Consider the following 14,962-nt stretch of genomic DNA (forward strand, 5'->3'; position numbering starts at 1 on the left):
TAGATAGATAGATAGATGCTGTCAAAGTAGCAAATGTTCGCCAAGAAATGCTTCGCATTTAAAATTGTTATCTGGATTCCAGGTACAGATCGATGTCTTTTTCCTAGGTGCGGACCCCCATGTTATACTCGGCAGGGCATTGCGTAGCGTCACGTAGCGCTCCGCATTGCTACGTGACGTTCATACTAGGCTAGCTAGGGGATTACGCCATTAGCTACTCTCTCGGAACACGTCAGGTACGGAAACTGGGTCATCAGAGTGAGTTCGTGAAACCCGTCGTCGGCGCCGTGGCTTAGTTGGTTAAAGCGCCTGTCTAGTAAACAGGAGATCGTGAGTTCGAATCTCACCGGTGCCTTGTTAATAATTTTTTTATCACATGCATTTACTTCACACGCAACATTCTACTTGCACCTGCATTCCCAACCGGCCGCGAGATATTATCGCTCAGATTCTAACATTATAAGGGTGACATGACTTGACTATTGCGTGCAATGACTTTTCTGACACGGGAACGCGAGCTGGTGTTTGGAAAGAAAAAAAAACCGTTGCACCTTCCTAGAACAAGCACCGCCCTCACAAGGCATGTGCGTCGAGGTTGGTCCGGCGTATTAAATTGATTGATGTGCGTAGTGGACCAGCCCCATCGCGTCTCCCATAGAGTTCTACGTTTCCTTTTGCAAGTAATTGGAAAGCAGTACGCCCTTAGGATGGAAAGGCAACAGGACAGATACATAAAAAATAGGGACAATAGCATCGCTAGCGCCTTCTGTTTGTGACAAAATTCGGCTGCATTTTAAGCCTCCACTATACATAAAATTCTTTCCGATAGACAAGGAAGTTTTCTAGGCGCACGTTTATATTTGATATGCGATGATGGCACATCTATTTATAACTCGAAGAGAAGTTATTATTTTTTTTTTTTGCTTTGCAACTCCCGATCAACTTGAGGTCCGTGGAACTTGGGTATCTGGTTGCCACATTCTGGCCAATTTTGTACAGATTAGACTTTTTGATGCCTACGATTGGGCGTAAGATAAACAAAAATGGCTTCAAAATAATGCTAGGAACAAAAATACGCACTAAGTGTGCGTACAACTACGTACGGAGCAGTAATAATGCGCAAGGTGCACAGAAAGGCCAAACCTAAACTCAGATGCGTTTGTTCAAACTGCGCGTGCGTAACCGTTGTATCGGAATTTTGGCTTCACAAATAGAAATATTCGCTGAGCTCGCTGATTGAGAATTGCAAAAATATCGGCCGATCCTGACGGTAGTGCAGTCTAAACAACTAACGACATGGTGCACTTATGGGCCCAAGATGACGTTGTAGTTCTTCGATGTTAACAGCTGTTGACTTTCATTTATTTATTTGTTTATTTAGTTATTTTCATTTATTTACTTATTTGTTTATCTACCATTTTAATAATACAGTGGTGGGAATTCCCTTCAGCGTTATGAAGCAGCCATTGAAGCAGGCAAAATCTTATTTTGGAGCACTGTAATCACTGTATAGCCCCTCCTGCATGAACCACACGGTGGTCTGCAGTATTGCTAAATAAATAAAAAATAAAAATAAAAAACCCTACTACTGCGTTCGGAGCCCGTGTAAGCTTTCCACGAAAGCGCGTGCTGAAAACGAAATATAGTTTAGTGTTCTCTTTAGTTCACGTACTCATTTATTAAAAAAAAAAAACTTGGGGCAAAATAAGTGATCCACCGCACGAAGCTACGACGGCAGCGGCGAACATATTAGAGCTCCATGCCGCAGGCACCGCTCTGCAAAGCCACGTAAGGAACATTAAATGGACGCCATAAAGACAAACATTCTTCGATTTTGTGGTATTGAGAAGATTATTATAACAGCAAATGCAGGTCAAAGTTATCAATAAATTTTTGTTCCGCAGTACCAGCGCTCGCTTGATGTCACGGATTTCAAAGTATTTTTTTGTATTTGGGCTATTGTGGACCTGTATGAGCTCTTGAAATTTGCTACGTAGTATTCTGCTCTTCTAGGATGGAATGTAGTATAACTCCACCGAAGAACAGTTCTGTGGGTCAGAACAGTTGCCATCGAAATATCTATGACCTCACGGTGATCTAGGGCGGGAAATCCAAGGCGTGGGGTCTCCACCTGCATTTCGTTTGTACATCTCTTCTGGCTTATGAAGCCTGTTTTAACGGTAAGAGGGGCTCTTTTGTTATTTATATGGGTAATTTAATAGTGCAGAATTAGTTTCTTTTTGTATCCATTAAGGGACTACTTCGTAGTTTTGATATACCGCACATTTCGATTTCCTTTTTTTTAGTTTACCATATCAGGGCGGTGCGAGCACGTAATGTTCCTTATTCCGCTACTGGCATGCACTCGCAGGAAAGCGGGAAGGGCTTGACAACTTGCTCGTTCGGATTCCACTTTTTAAAGCGAATCTATGTTTGCCTCTTCTCGCTGCTGGGTTTCTTGCAACATCACCAGATGGCTGAAGAAAACGAGTAACAGCGCTGAACAACGGGACGCATGGGTCAGTGCTGTTACGGGCTGACAGAAATGTTTTGTCTCTCTCTCCCTCATTTTCTTCAGACATGTACCAACCAGCCCAAGTTAACACGTTATTGTGCCGAATAGCGTTCGCCGCCGCGGCAGCATTTCGCCGTTTGTGCGTATGGCGCGTGCTGTGCTTGCTTTCCAATGCGACAAAAATGCAGCTGCTGGGCTGTGGAGCTCGCGTGCTGGGCTGTGGCAGTGTAAACATTACAATCGTTCATAGCCTGAAGAGAGCGCTTGGAGCTGGCGTCTCAACAGCGTGCTGGCCAAGTATGGAGAAGCAGCACGTGAAGACTCGCCAGCAAAATGGCTCCAAAGCGTGCACTCAGCGTCGATGGCACCCAGGTCCGAAAGAAGCGTTGGCGGAACATCAGCATCTTCGCTACTCATCGAAACGTGGTGCCCACCGTATATATACGCGTATGTATACAATCCGGGAGAGCGCCCCTGTCGCCGCTAGGTGGCGTACCGTTAGGTGGCGCGGATAGGCAGTCTGCCACGCGCTCGCGTGGTCCGCAAACTTTTGTGGTTGACTGTACATGTCACAGGACATGATTCCAAAGCGCCACAGTTATTCTGTTGCACCTGTGTCGTTCTCCGATCACTGCTTGGTGATGTGTACCATAGGAATGAAGAAGAGTCAATCTTTTAACTGGGACCAATGGAAAATGAATGCCTTACTTCTAAAAGACGCGCCATTTGTAGACGCAATTCATGAGGCCGTTATGGAAGTAAGCGATGAATGTATTGAAACAATAGCAGAGAAATGGGAACGGTTCAAACAGAAGGTAAAAATGAAAGCAATAGAAAGATCTAGCTGCTTAAAGTTTGAGAGGGAAATGAAACAACGAGACTTACGAAAGATACTTAATCAGCTGATAGCGCTGGAGTGCGAAGAGCCAGGGGCGTATAAGCAAGATATGCGAACCATCAAAGAAAAAATCGAACAGTTGGACAAAGAACGCTATCAAGGTGCGATTGTGCGAGCAAGAGGAAACGCATTAGTAGCGGGGGAGACGCCCACCAAAAGGGCGCTTGGACTTGAAAAAGCTCATGGTCGACGTAATCATGTCGATAAGATTTCGTGGAATGGCACACTCGTCGACGATAATAAGTGCATAGGCCGAGCGTTTTTAGAGTATTACCAGTCATTGTTTGCATATCAAGAAGCCAATGTAGATGAGTTCAAAAGGGTCTTTCTCAGTCGCATGCCGCGATTAAGTGACGACACGAAGGACCTATTAGAAGGCAATATAAGAGAACACGAAGTCGAAAAACAATAAATGATTTGAACAATGCAAATCACCCGGACCTGACGGTCTGAGCGTGTGTTTTTATAAAGCCTTCAAGAAAGAACTGTCGCCCCTGCTAACAGACCCGTTTAACGCCGCGTATGTAAACAAAGCTTTGCCGCCTTCTTTTAGTAAAGCGCATACCATCTTCAAACCTAAGAGTGACAAAGCGCAGAAACTTAGGCTCGTGACATCTTATAGGCCGATATCTTTAACCAATGTCGACTATAAGATTTTCATGAAGGTTTTGGCAGCCAGACTTCAAAGCGTCATCAAAGAAACCGTCGCAGACCACCAAACGTGTGGGATCAATGGGAGGTCAATTTTTTTCGAATATTCACACGATGCGGTGCGTGCTCGAGTGCTGTGACATCACTTACGATGGCGTCGCAGTGCTCCAGCTTGACCTAGAGAAAGCTTTTGACTGTGTGTCTCATGATATTTTGTTTGCAATTCTGGATCACGTTAATGTAGGTGAAATCATCACTGAGGGAGTGGCATTGGCGTATCAGAACTGCACAACACGCTTAATTGTGAATAAATCATTGGGGACCCCATTAACATCATGCGTTCTGTGCGTCAAGGCTGCCCCCTCAGTCCTCTTTTGTTTGCAGTTTACATTGAAACGATGTGTTTGGCGATAACTGAGAATGATCAAATACGAGGTTATAGCTTGGCAGCCACAGAAGTCAAGCTCCTGGCATATGCAGATGATATCGCCGTGTGTTGTACAAACAGAGAAAGTGTAACGGAAACAATATGCGTTGTGAAACAGTTTTGTGATGTGACGGGCAGTAAAGTGAACTGGGGTAAGTCCCTCGGGTTGTGGCACGGAGAGTGGTCCTCGGCCCCGGACAATTTTGCGAATGTGAGCTGGGTGAAAACCCCTACCAAGTATCTCGGCGTTCCCTTGGACAGCTACAAACAGAGCGAGGAATACTGGACAAACCAAATAAAAGAAACAAGAGAAAAAGCAGACAGGTGGAAAGGCATCAACTGTCCATTTTTGCAAGGGCAACTGTATGCAATATGTTTTTCATTACAAAGTTGTGGTACGTCATGCAGACGTTATTTTGTTCAAGGGTAAACGTACAAAAGTTGCACAGAGTGTTTGCCGTTTTTATCTGGGAATCTAGCTGGGAAAGATGTAGCCGAACAAACCTGTTCAGGCGGGTGAAGGATGGTGGCCTGGGCTTGGCGCATCTTTTTGTACGACAGCTTGTCAATAGATTTTTGTTTTTTCGAGATGTGCGTGATCCTTTTCTGTGTACGGTATTACAGCTCAGATTAAGAGCTGCGCTGCCGGCACTGATTGTTAGTACCAATAGTATGCCAGGAACGATTCGCGGCTATCTTAAAGGAGTAGTCGATAGTGTGCGCTTTCTTTCAGTGCGTTTTTCTTTCGAGTATTTATCCGGTGTGAAAAGAAAGACATTATATAAAGATGTGTGCTATATTGTATTTCCAGTGCCATTATACAGAGCGATATACAGTGGAGGACCAGGACAGGATGTCATTAAACGGGTGAAAAGAATGGAGGTGCCTACTGGGGCAAAAACATTCTTTTTTAGGCTACACACAGGAACACTGTCAGTGAAGACATTCATAGAAGAACGCGGCTTCCTTGTACCATGGGGCCCACACTGCTTGATTTGCAAGCAACCTGAAACTGTAGATCATGTGTTCTTGCATTGCTGGGAAGGTGTCTACTTCTGGGACGTCCTAAATCGGACAATCAAGAAGGAGTTTCCGTTGAATCCGCATGGGATCAGGTACTTACCGATTGAGAATGAGGACGGGGTTCCATACTAACTAATTATGCTCAATGGCCTCCACTGTTTATGGCGGGCACGAATGGCTGGGTACCATTGCGACCCAGATGCTAGGCCTGCTCGTACTTATTTTCGAGAAAGTATGTCTCCTTTCATTGAAATTAAGAAAATGCAAGATTGTGTACCCGATTTGCTGTCGAGGATAGAACCTCTGACAGCTTTAAAAGAATTTTAGTTTGACAACGCCAGTCCATCTTGGGCGGATGCCTTTCATGTTTTTGAGTATGTTCTGTGGGTGTTCTTTTTGTGATGTCTGTTTCTATACTGTGTGCATTGTACATTGTCAAAGACCGGCAATAAATTAAAAAAAAGCGCCGTGGCTTAGTTGGCTAAAGCGCCTGTCTAGTAAACAGGAGAACGTGAGTTCGAATCTCACCGGTGCCTCACGTCATTTCTTTTGACCTTTTTATGGTTCATAGGACAATACCCGCGATTGAGGTGAATGCGGAAATGCGGGTATTCCACGGCGCCGTGGCTTAGTTGATTCTGCTTCCGGCCACCGAGCGTGACGGACGTAAGATGACGAGGTCCGTGGGAGCGGCTTCAGCGGCCGAGAGCGGCCACGGTAACAGGATTTCCACCTCGGACAGCGAGTATCAAGTTGTTTTTCCGAGTTTGCCAACAGGGCGTTTTGCTGTGAACACAGTTTTTTTTTTTACATTGTGACATCAGGGCCCGCCCATACCGGGTGGAAGATTTCCGCGATGCGCTCGCCCCGTTATCGCTCCTGCCGGAAGTGGTGGCTCTCGGGGCCTACCGTATGAGCCATGTTTAGGCCGTGACCTTCAAGGACGACCAAGCCGTGAAGAAGATAGTCAGCGTTGGTGAGCTGCAGGTCAAAAAGGGCCGATGCCTCGTCATTGACCCCGCCAACCAGGATGTGCGCTTGAAAGTGCATTGGCTGCTGCACAGCGTTCCTGACGAGGACGTGCGTCATGCCTTCGCGCCGTTTGGAAAGGTCACGGACGTCGCCCACGAGTGCTGGCGTGTGCATGGCGTGACTGATAAGATCTCTACCACAAGACTGGTTACTCTGAAGTTGAAGCTGGGCGTAATGCTGGACGACCTCCCACACCAGGTGAGCATCGCCGGCGAGCTGGCTCTCGTGGTTGTGCCGGGCAGGGCCCCTATCTGCCTGCGCTGCCGCGGAACGGGCCATATTCGTCGCGACTGCCGCATACCGCGGTGTGGTGCGTGCCGACGCTTCGGTCACGAAGAGAGTCAGTGTGAGCGGACGTACGATAGCGTGACCGGACCCGTGAGCAACGAAGACAACTCCGCCCTGCTCATGGACGAGGCGGACATGGAAGACACGTCGTCCACGGCTAAGGAAGCAGCTGGCGAGGTGGCAAAGTCGGAGGTACGACTTCAGCAACAAAGGCAAGACGTCGACGAGGCCGCCGCCTCTGAACAACAAGAGAAAGCAGAGGGCACTGCAGCCATGCCGAACCCTGAGGAAGAGAGCCCACCTGATCCGGGAGCGCCCTCCAGCCCCCCTGAGCCTGAAGACATGGACACCCATAGCGGGCTCGCTACTTTGCAGGCGGGGAAACGCCTACGCGACCAGACCAATAGCCTGGCTACGATACAGGACAGCAGTGGCGGAGACGAGCCACCGCCCAAAACGCCAGGTATGAGGAGACCAACCTTAAAGCTGCGGCCGAACATTACGGCCGACCCACGGCAGGCGGGTAAACCGCCTCCGTAGTTCTGTACTGTGTATAGCTTGACGCGGGTTGGGGGGTTGGTGAGTGCAATGGCCATCACCCTGAGCACTATTCTTTTTAGAGACGTGTCAGGAACGGGGGCCCAAGTTGCATTTGAGTCTTGTTTTCGAGAGGTCGGGTGTGTTCCCTATAGTGGCATTCGACGCGGTTATCGGCACGTCATTATGTACAGCGGTGGCACTGTTAGGGTGAACACGCGAGCGCGTGGCCGACGGCACTGTCAGCGCCCCGTTACGGTCATCACTGGAAACATTGCGCATGCGCATCACGCCTTCCGCGAAATAATTGTTCCACCGCGCGCATGACGTCATGAATGCACTTGTTCATCGTCTGCTAGCCGCATTTTTGTTTTCTAAGCCCATGCATCCTGCATTTTAAGATTTCTTTAAACATCTGTGCTTGAACAGAACAAGACAAAAAAACTTGTATATCTATGGGGGCGTGCCTATTCGTTCCCTTCAAAGTTGTTGTGCATGCAACGCCGTATATAAAACAACCAAACATCTTTCGCAGCCGTTCATTCTGTCGCCAGATCATATTATGGCTAGGGTTCCCGATGATGAACGGCGCTCAATTGTCGATCTTTCCCTGAAAGGTTATTCCCAGCGGTATATTGGCACTTTAGTTAATAGGCCCCTGAAGACTGTCAACAGGATAATTCAAGCCTACAAGTATGAAGGTCGCATTCAGGATGCACCCCGCGCGCCCCGCCCTAAAGCTACCACAGACGATGAAGACGCCCTCATAGTTGCAGCTGCTGTTCGTAACCCTTTCTTGCCAGCCCCAGCAATACGCGAGGACTTGGATTTGGACGTTTCGGACACCACTGTTCGACGTCGCCTGCGTACTGCGGGCCTTCGCAGTCGCGTCGCAGCGCAGAAGCCACTACTAACGGCGGCAAACAAGGACGCACGACGGCAGTTCGCTGAGCTGCACGAAGCATGGACATCAGAAGAGTGGGGTCGCGTCATCTTTTCGGATGAGTCGACGTTTTCGACGCGACAAGACCAAAGATTGCGTGTTTGGAGACTACCAGGCACACGGTGAGGCAAACTTCCTGCTTTGAAAAGCAATTGTTTTAGTTAACGTCACAATGCCACGCAGGAACGACCCGGACAACGTGCAAGGTGTTTCTGCCAGTGGGAGATCGAGTGTGAACGTGTGGGGTGCTGTTTCAAGATATGGTTTAGGGCCCCTGCAACGTATACGTGGACACTTATCGTCGGAACAATACTGCAACATTTTGAACAATGTGCTGTTGCCATATGCGAGCAGTTTATTCCCAGACGGTGATTACCTGTTCCAACAGGACCGGTCACCGATACACACGGCGCGGGCTGTCAAGGAGTTCCAGGCGGAGCAGCACATGCAGCTACTGGAATGGCCTCCGAAAGGAGCGGACCTGAATGTGATAGAAAACGTGTGGGGCCGTCTGAAAGCTTCTTTGGCAAGGAAGCCCCTTTATTCCGCGACTTCGGACCAGTTGTGGGCGCAAGTCAGCAACGAGTGGGAAAGGCTGAAAGCCGATCGGGAATATGTTCGATCACTTTACGACTCGTTACCGTCCAGAATAGCTGCAGTCGTTGCTGTAAGTGGTCACATGACTCGCTATTAGATTTGCTCATGTTTTTATATTTGTTCTCATGGTCTTGTTTAACTTGAATTGCAAAAGTGCAATTTTCTTGAATAAAAAGTTTAATAATTATCCCTCGTACACTCACTTTTTTCCTTCACGCGCCAATCTTCAATCCAGATGGACCTTGAAATGCAGAAGGTATCAGCTCAGCGAACAAAAAATGCGGCTAGCAGACGACGAACAAGCGTATCGATGACGTGATGCGCGCGGTGGAAAGAGTGTTTCGCAAAGCACATGCTGCGCATGTGCAATGTTTCCAACGATGGCTGTTACGCGGCGCTGATAGTGCCGTCGGCCACGCGCTCGCGTGTTCACCCTAACAGTGCTCACCGCTGTACTTGCGCCCTTGGGTAACTGATGGGCACCCTGCTGCCGTTTAGTCATGGCGGCTAATATTGAAGTAGCGCTACGTGTAGCCACGTTAAATGTACGAGGGCTCAGCGCAAGAAGGCGGCAATGTCAGCTAAGCCGTCTACTATTAGATAATGACTTGCACCTTGTCGGAATCTAAGAAACCAAAATAGAGAGCCATGAGCTAACCGACAGAATGGTGTCCAATTTTCGTACTCACTTCGAAGTGTGTGTTTTTCACGCGGTTGGTGGATCAGGTTGTTGCGCTATATTCATTCGAAGAAACTTTGGCATTTGTGTGCAGTCAGTGTTTTCGTGTGAAACTGGGCGCCTTTTAGTGGCTGATTTTTGTTTTTCCGATAAGGATTTCCGTGTCATTTGTGTCTACGCACCGAATATCGAAACAGACCGACGATCCTTCTTTGAGCGTCTTGACGTACGTAAACTGTCAGAAGGTGGTAATACTGCTGGGCGATTTTAACTGTGTATGCACTGCTGACGATCGCGCAAAATGTTCACACGTTCGGGACAACAGTGCTGAATTGCTAAATGCGGTGGTGCACGATTATGACTTGGAAGACGTCGGTAGTGTCTTCGCCAGCGGTACTCACCCGGAGTTTACCCACTTCCAGCGTGATAGCCACGCTCGGCTAGATAGATTATATGTGTCAGCTGAATTGGTGCCTTTGTGTAGTGAGTATGATGTGCAACCCATTGCTTATAGCGATCACTGCTTGGTAACTGCCACCTTTGGGAAAAGACAGATCAAGCACACCTTTAACTGGGACCTCTGGAAATTGAACGTGCAGTTGTTGGATGACGATGGTTTCGTTGATGCTGTTGCGAAGGAACTAGAAAGCCTGATTTCAGTCCAGCTAGAAAGCTTCGCCATTAAATGGGAAGAATTTAAACAGAAAGTTAAAACTATGGCTATTGAAAGAAGCCGTGTACTTCGGCATAACCTGAAACCGGCAGAAACAAACCTTCGCCAGCAACTGCAATTTTTCATCAGCATGGAAAGTGTCCAGCATGGTGTGTATACTAAGGAAATAAAGGAAGTAAAAACCGAACTCGAAAGGATAGACTCTGAGAAGTACAAAGCAGCTGTTGTGCGATCAAGGTCTGAGAAGCTGTGGGCGGGAGAAGCGCCAACAAAACGAGCCCTCTCAGACGAGAAAAGATACGCGTGTCGGAAGGAAATCCGCCAGCTAACTAAAGGCAATGATATCACGTCCGACCAAAACGACATCAAGCAAGGGATCGCCGATCACTTCAAAGCCTTCTTGAGTCATCCCCGTGAACCTAAAGATGGCTACCAGACGGAATTCCTTTCATTGATGCCAAGGCTAGATGAAGAAGTTAAGACACGGCTTGAACATCCCATTACCCTGAGTGAGATAAAGTGCGCAATAGACGAGTTGGCCCCCGGAGAAACACCTGGGCCTGATGGCTTAGGGGCCACTTTCTATAAAACTTTTAAGTCTGCGCTGGCTCATCTCCTCCAACTAGTTATTAGCGAAGCGTACGACCGTAAAAGATTGCCCTTGTCTTTCACAACATCGCATATCGTACTAATCCCGAAGAGTGATGATGAAAAGAAACGTTTGTTGCCTGGCTCATATCGCCCGATAACTCTAGCCAACGTTGACTATAAAATATTCACGAAAGTTTTAGCAAAACGACTGCAAAGTGTCATCAAAACAGTGGTAGGGCCGCACCAGACTTGTGGCATTAAAGGCCGCAGTATTACAACAAATGTACACGTGGCTCGAAGTGTGCTAGAGTGTTGCGATGCGATTGGCGATTACGTCGCGATGATGCAGATCGATTTGGCAAAAGCCTTCGACCTCGTCTCGCACAAGGGTCTACTATGCATACTTGAACACACGAATGTTGGCAGTGTGATAACGGAAGGTGTCACGATGGCGTACAAGAACTGCTCAACGCGAATTATTGTTAATGGGGAGCTCACCGATAGCTTTCGTGTGCTCTCGTCGGTGCGTCAAGGATTCCCGCTTTCGCCCCTTCTGTTTGCTGCTTATCTCGAGCCACTCTGTTTGGCCATTAAAAACAACTAACGCATAGCAGGCGATCGACTACAGGTAGCACACGTTAAAATATTGGCGTATGCCGACGACATCGCGATTTTCTGCACAGATAAAGCGAGCATTATAGAGGCAACTGCTGTTGTCGAAAAGTTTTGCAATTCAACTGGATCCCAGATAAACTGGGATAAAAGTTATGGCTTCTGGCATGGGAGTTGGGAAGACAAGCCGGAGACCTTTTCTCGAATGAATTGGTCAAGGTTACCTACACAGTACCTGGGGGTGCCTCTTGGAAGTTACCGTGAGCCCGAACCGTACTGGCTCGACCAAGTCTCGACAGCAAAGGAAAAGACTGACGGTTGGAGAGGCAAGTAATTGTCAATGTTTTCTAGAGCCACTGTTTGCAACCTTTTTTTTAGTTTCCAAGATATGGTATGTTATGAATGTGTTGTGTGCTGCGCGGGTAAGCGTACAAAAAATTCACCGCATTTTCGCCACTTTCATTTGGGCCTCTACCTGGGAGAGGACGAGTCGAACAAATTTGTTTTTCCCGGTCAAGAAAGGTGAGCTTGGTCTGGTTCACTTGTTTTTGCGACAAATTGTGTCACGCTTTGTGTTTCTGCGGGATCAAAATGATCCCTTTCTTCGAACACTAATTCAAGTACGGCTGAGTAGACTTCTTCCGGGATTTGTTGTTTCGTCGGCTCAGAACATGCCGGGAACCATGGCTGGGTACCTGCGTGAAGTGGTGCTGGTGCATAGGATGTTGAATGTACGTTTTTCGCTTCAGTATCTCTCCAACGTTACAAAAAAATTGTACAGAGATCTTGTGGACACGATGCTACCTGTACCTTTGTACCGTTCGCCACACCGTGGAGGCCCCGGACAGGACGTTCTAAAAAGAGTCAAGAAAATGCCAGTACGGCCATCAACTAAGTCTTTCTTTTTCAAATTACATACAAACACACTTCCCGTTAAGACCTGGCTTCATAGCAAGGGTATTTTCATCCCCTGGACAACCGACTGCTTTTTATGTAAAAAAACAGAAACAATAGAACGTGTTTTTCTAGATTGCTGGTACCCGATATTTCACTGGGACGTTCTGCAAAGAACGCTGAAGAAACAGTTACCTCTGGACCCGTATGGAATACGCTTCTTGCCAATAGATACCTCAGAGGAAGTACCGTATGACCTCATTATGGCTCTGGGCCTCCACGCGATGTGGAAAACTCGCATGCAATTTGAACATGCAGACATCGTTGTGAAACCGGTGCGAGAACACTTCATTGAGAGTGTTGTTTACGTGAGAGACGCATACAAAGTACTGCCTGATCCACCACAATGGATGTCTGTATTGGATGAACGGGTGTCACTGAAAAGATTTTAGTGCTGTGCTAGCCAAAGTGTGGCTGGCACGTTTTATCCTTTCTAACCCTTGAGTTTGTACGTCGAAGACGGCAATAAAGAAAAAAAAGGCGGTTTGGGAGAATTTTAAAAGTGAAGTTAAAATGTGTGCAATTGAGAGGTCAAGCGTAATACGGTACAAAGAAAGACAAAAAGAAAACGAGCTGCAAGCCACACTTGATTATCTTTTAAATGCAGATAGCCCGATACCCGGATTGTTTAGAAAAGAAATTAAAGAAGTAAAGAGACAGATGGAATGCATTGCGGAGGAAAGATATAAAGGCGCCGTGGTAAGGGCACGTGCGGAAAGGTTCTTGGTAGGCGAAGCACCGACCAAACGCGCGCTCGCTGAAGAAATGAGGTATGCCACAAGAAACGTGATTAAAGAAATAAGATATCAGGACATGGTTTCGTCAGACCAGAGGGTTATCGAAATGGCTTTTCTTGAACGGTACCGAAGATTGTACTGAAGTTGAAATGCAAGATCCGTTTGTAAAAGAGTTTCTGGCGCTTATGCCCAAACTAGACGAGGACGTTAAAAACGATCTTGAAAGACCCATCACAATAAAGGAAGTTCAGCAAGCGATTGATGACCTTAGTAACGGCAAGACACCTGGACCAGACGGCATTGGGGCAGCCTTTTATAAATTTTTCAAGGCAGAAATGTCAGAAATGCTTCATCGTACCATAACAGGGGCCTATGACGTTAAACAAGTGCCCATATCTTTTAGGAAAATCCATATTATACTTATACCGAAAACTGAAGACCCTGAGAGATTGCAGTCGGTGGAAAATTACAGGCCCATAAGTCTGACAAATGTCGACTATAAAGTGTATATGAAGGTCATTGCAACAAGACTTCAAACAGTAATTACTGGTATTGTTGGTGCACACCAAACGTGCGGAATAAGAGGAAGAAGTATCTTTAACAATATTCATACTGCAAGAACAGTTTTAGAGTGCTGTGAAGCGTCAGGTGGCCGTATAGCCATGATTCAATTAGATTTGGAAAAAGCATTTGACAGGGTGTGTCATAGCATACTTTTTGCACTGCTGGATTATGTCAATGTAGGCGCGGTAATAAGCGAAGGTGTGAAAATGGCATATGATAGTTGTCAGACTAAACTTGTAATTAACAAAAACTCAGTGAAGACATAACCGTACGTTCTAGTGTCCGTCAAGGATGCCCCGCCTCAGCCTTATTGTTTGCTATTTATTTAGAGCCATTTTGTTTAAGAGTGCTGAACAATAAAAAAATAACCGGATATCAGTTTTTATCAAAGCATGAAATAAAGGTTTTGGCATATGCAGATGACATCGCGATTTTTTGTGAAAATAAAGAGAGCATAAAAGAGGCAGTCAGTGACGCAAGAGCCTTCTGTAGACTCACTGGAAGCGCCATTAGTTGGCAAAAGTGTCTAGGATTTTGGCACGGGGCTTGGGAATCCAGACCAGACCAAATTGAAGGGATCAACTTTAGCACTTCTTCGTCCAAGTACCTGGGCATCCCATTAGGGTGCTATAACGAAAATGCCGAACAGTGGACTGACCAAATGGAACACATTAAGACACAAACAACAAAATGGGGTGGATGCGACCTGTCGATATTTGCACGCGCAACGGTTTGCAATGTGTTTCTAGTGGCCAAAATTCTTTATATGCTACAAGTGCTATGCATGTCGAGAATGTGCGTGCAAAAGATTCACCGAGTTTTTGCTATCTTTATCTGGAGATCCACTTGGGAGCGGACCGGCAGGATAAATCTGTTTCACTCTGTTAAGAAGGGCGGGCTTGGCCTTTCGCACTTGTTCCTTAAGCAGATTTTTTCACGATATTTTTTCTTGCGAGATCAAAGTGATGGTTTTATACGTACGGTCATGCAAGTGCGCCTGCGGGATGCGCTGCCGGAGTACATTGCATCGTCCTTTCACGCACCGCATGTAGCGCCGAAAGGATTCTTGAAAGAAGTTGTTCATGCTGTTCGCTTTCTCAAAGTGCATTTTTCGTTCGATTATATGTCATTAGTAACCAAAAAACAACTGTATAAGGATTTAGTTGACGTGTTATGCCCTGTACCTTTGTATCGGGCAAAGTATGCATTAGGACCCGAACGGGATGTACTGAAACGTGTAA

The 14,962-nt window shown here is 46.8% G+C and overlaps 2 non-coding genes across 2 annotated transcripts; both read left to right on the top strand.

Annotated features, from left to right (window-relative positions):
• Positions 1-281: 281 nt before the first annotated feature.
• Positions 282-355, top strand: Trnat-agu (transfer RNA threonine (anticodon AGU)). Its single transcript has one exon. It is a non-coding gene; the product is annotated as a tRNA-Thr (tRNA).
• Positions 356-5,976: 5,621 nt separating this feature from the next.
• Trnat-agu (transfer RNA threonine (anticodon AGU)) lies at positions 5,977-6,050 on the top strand. Its single transcript has one exon. It is a non-coding gene; the product is annotated as a tRNA-Thr (tRNA).
• The last annotated feature ends 8,912 nt before the right edge of the window (positions 6,051-14,962 follow it).

Source organism: Dermacentor silvarum, chromosome 8 (assembly GCF_013339745.2).
Source record: "Dermacentor silvarum isolate Dsil-2018 chromosome 8, BIME_Dsil_1.4, whole genome shotgun sequence".
Classification (NCBI taxonomy): Eukaryota; Metazoa; Arthropoda; class Arachnida; order Ixodida; family Ixodidae; genus Dermacentor; species Dermacentor silvarum.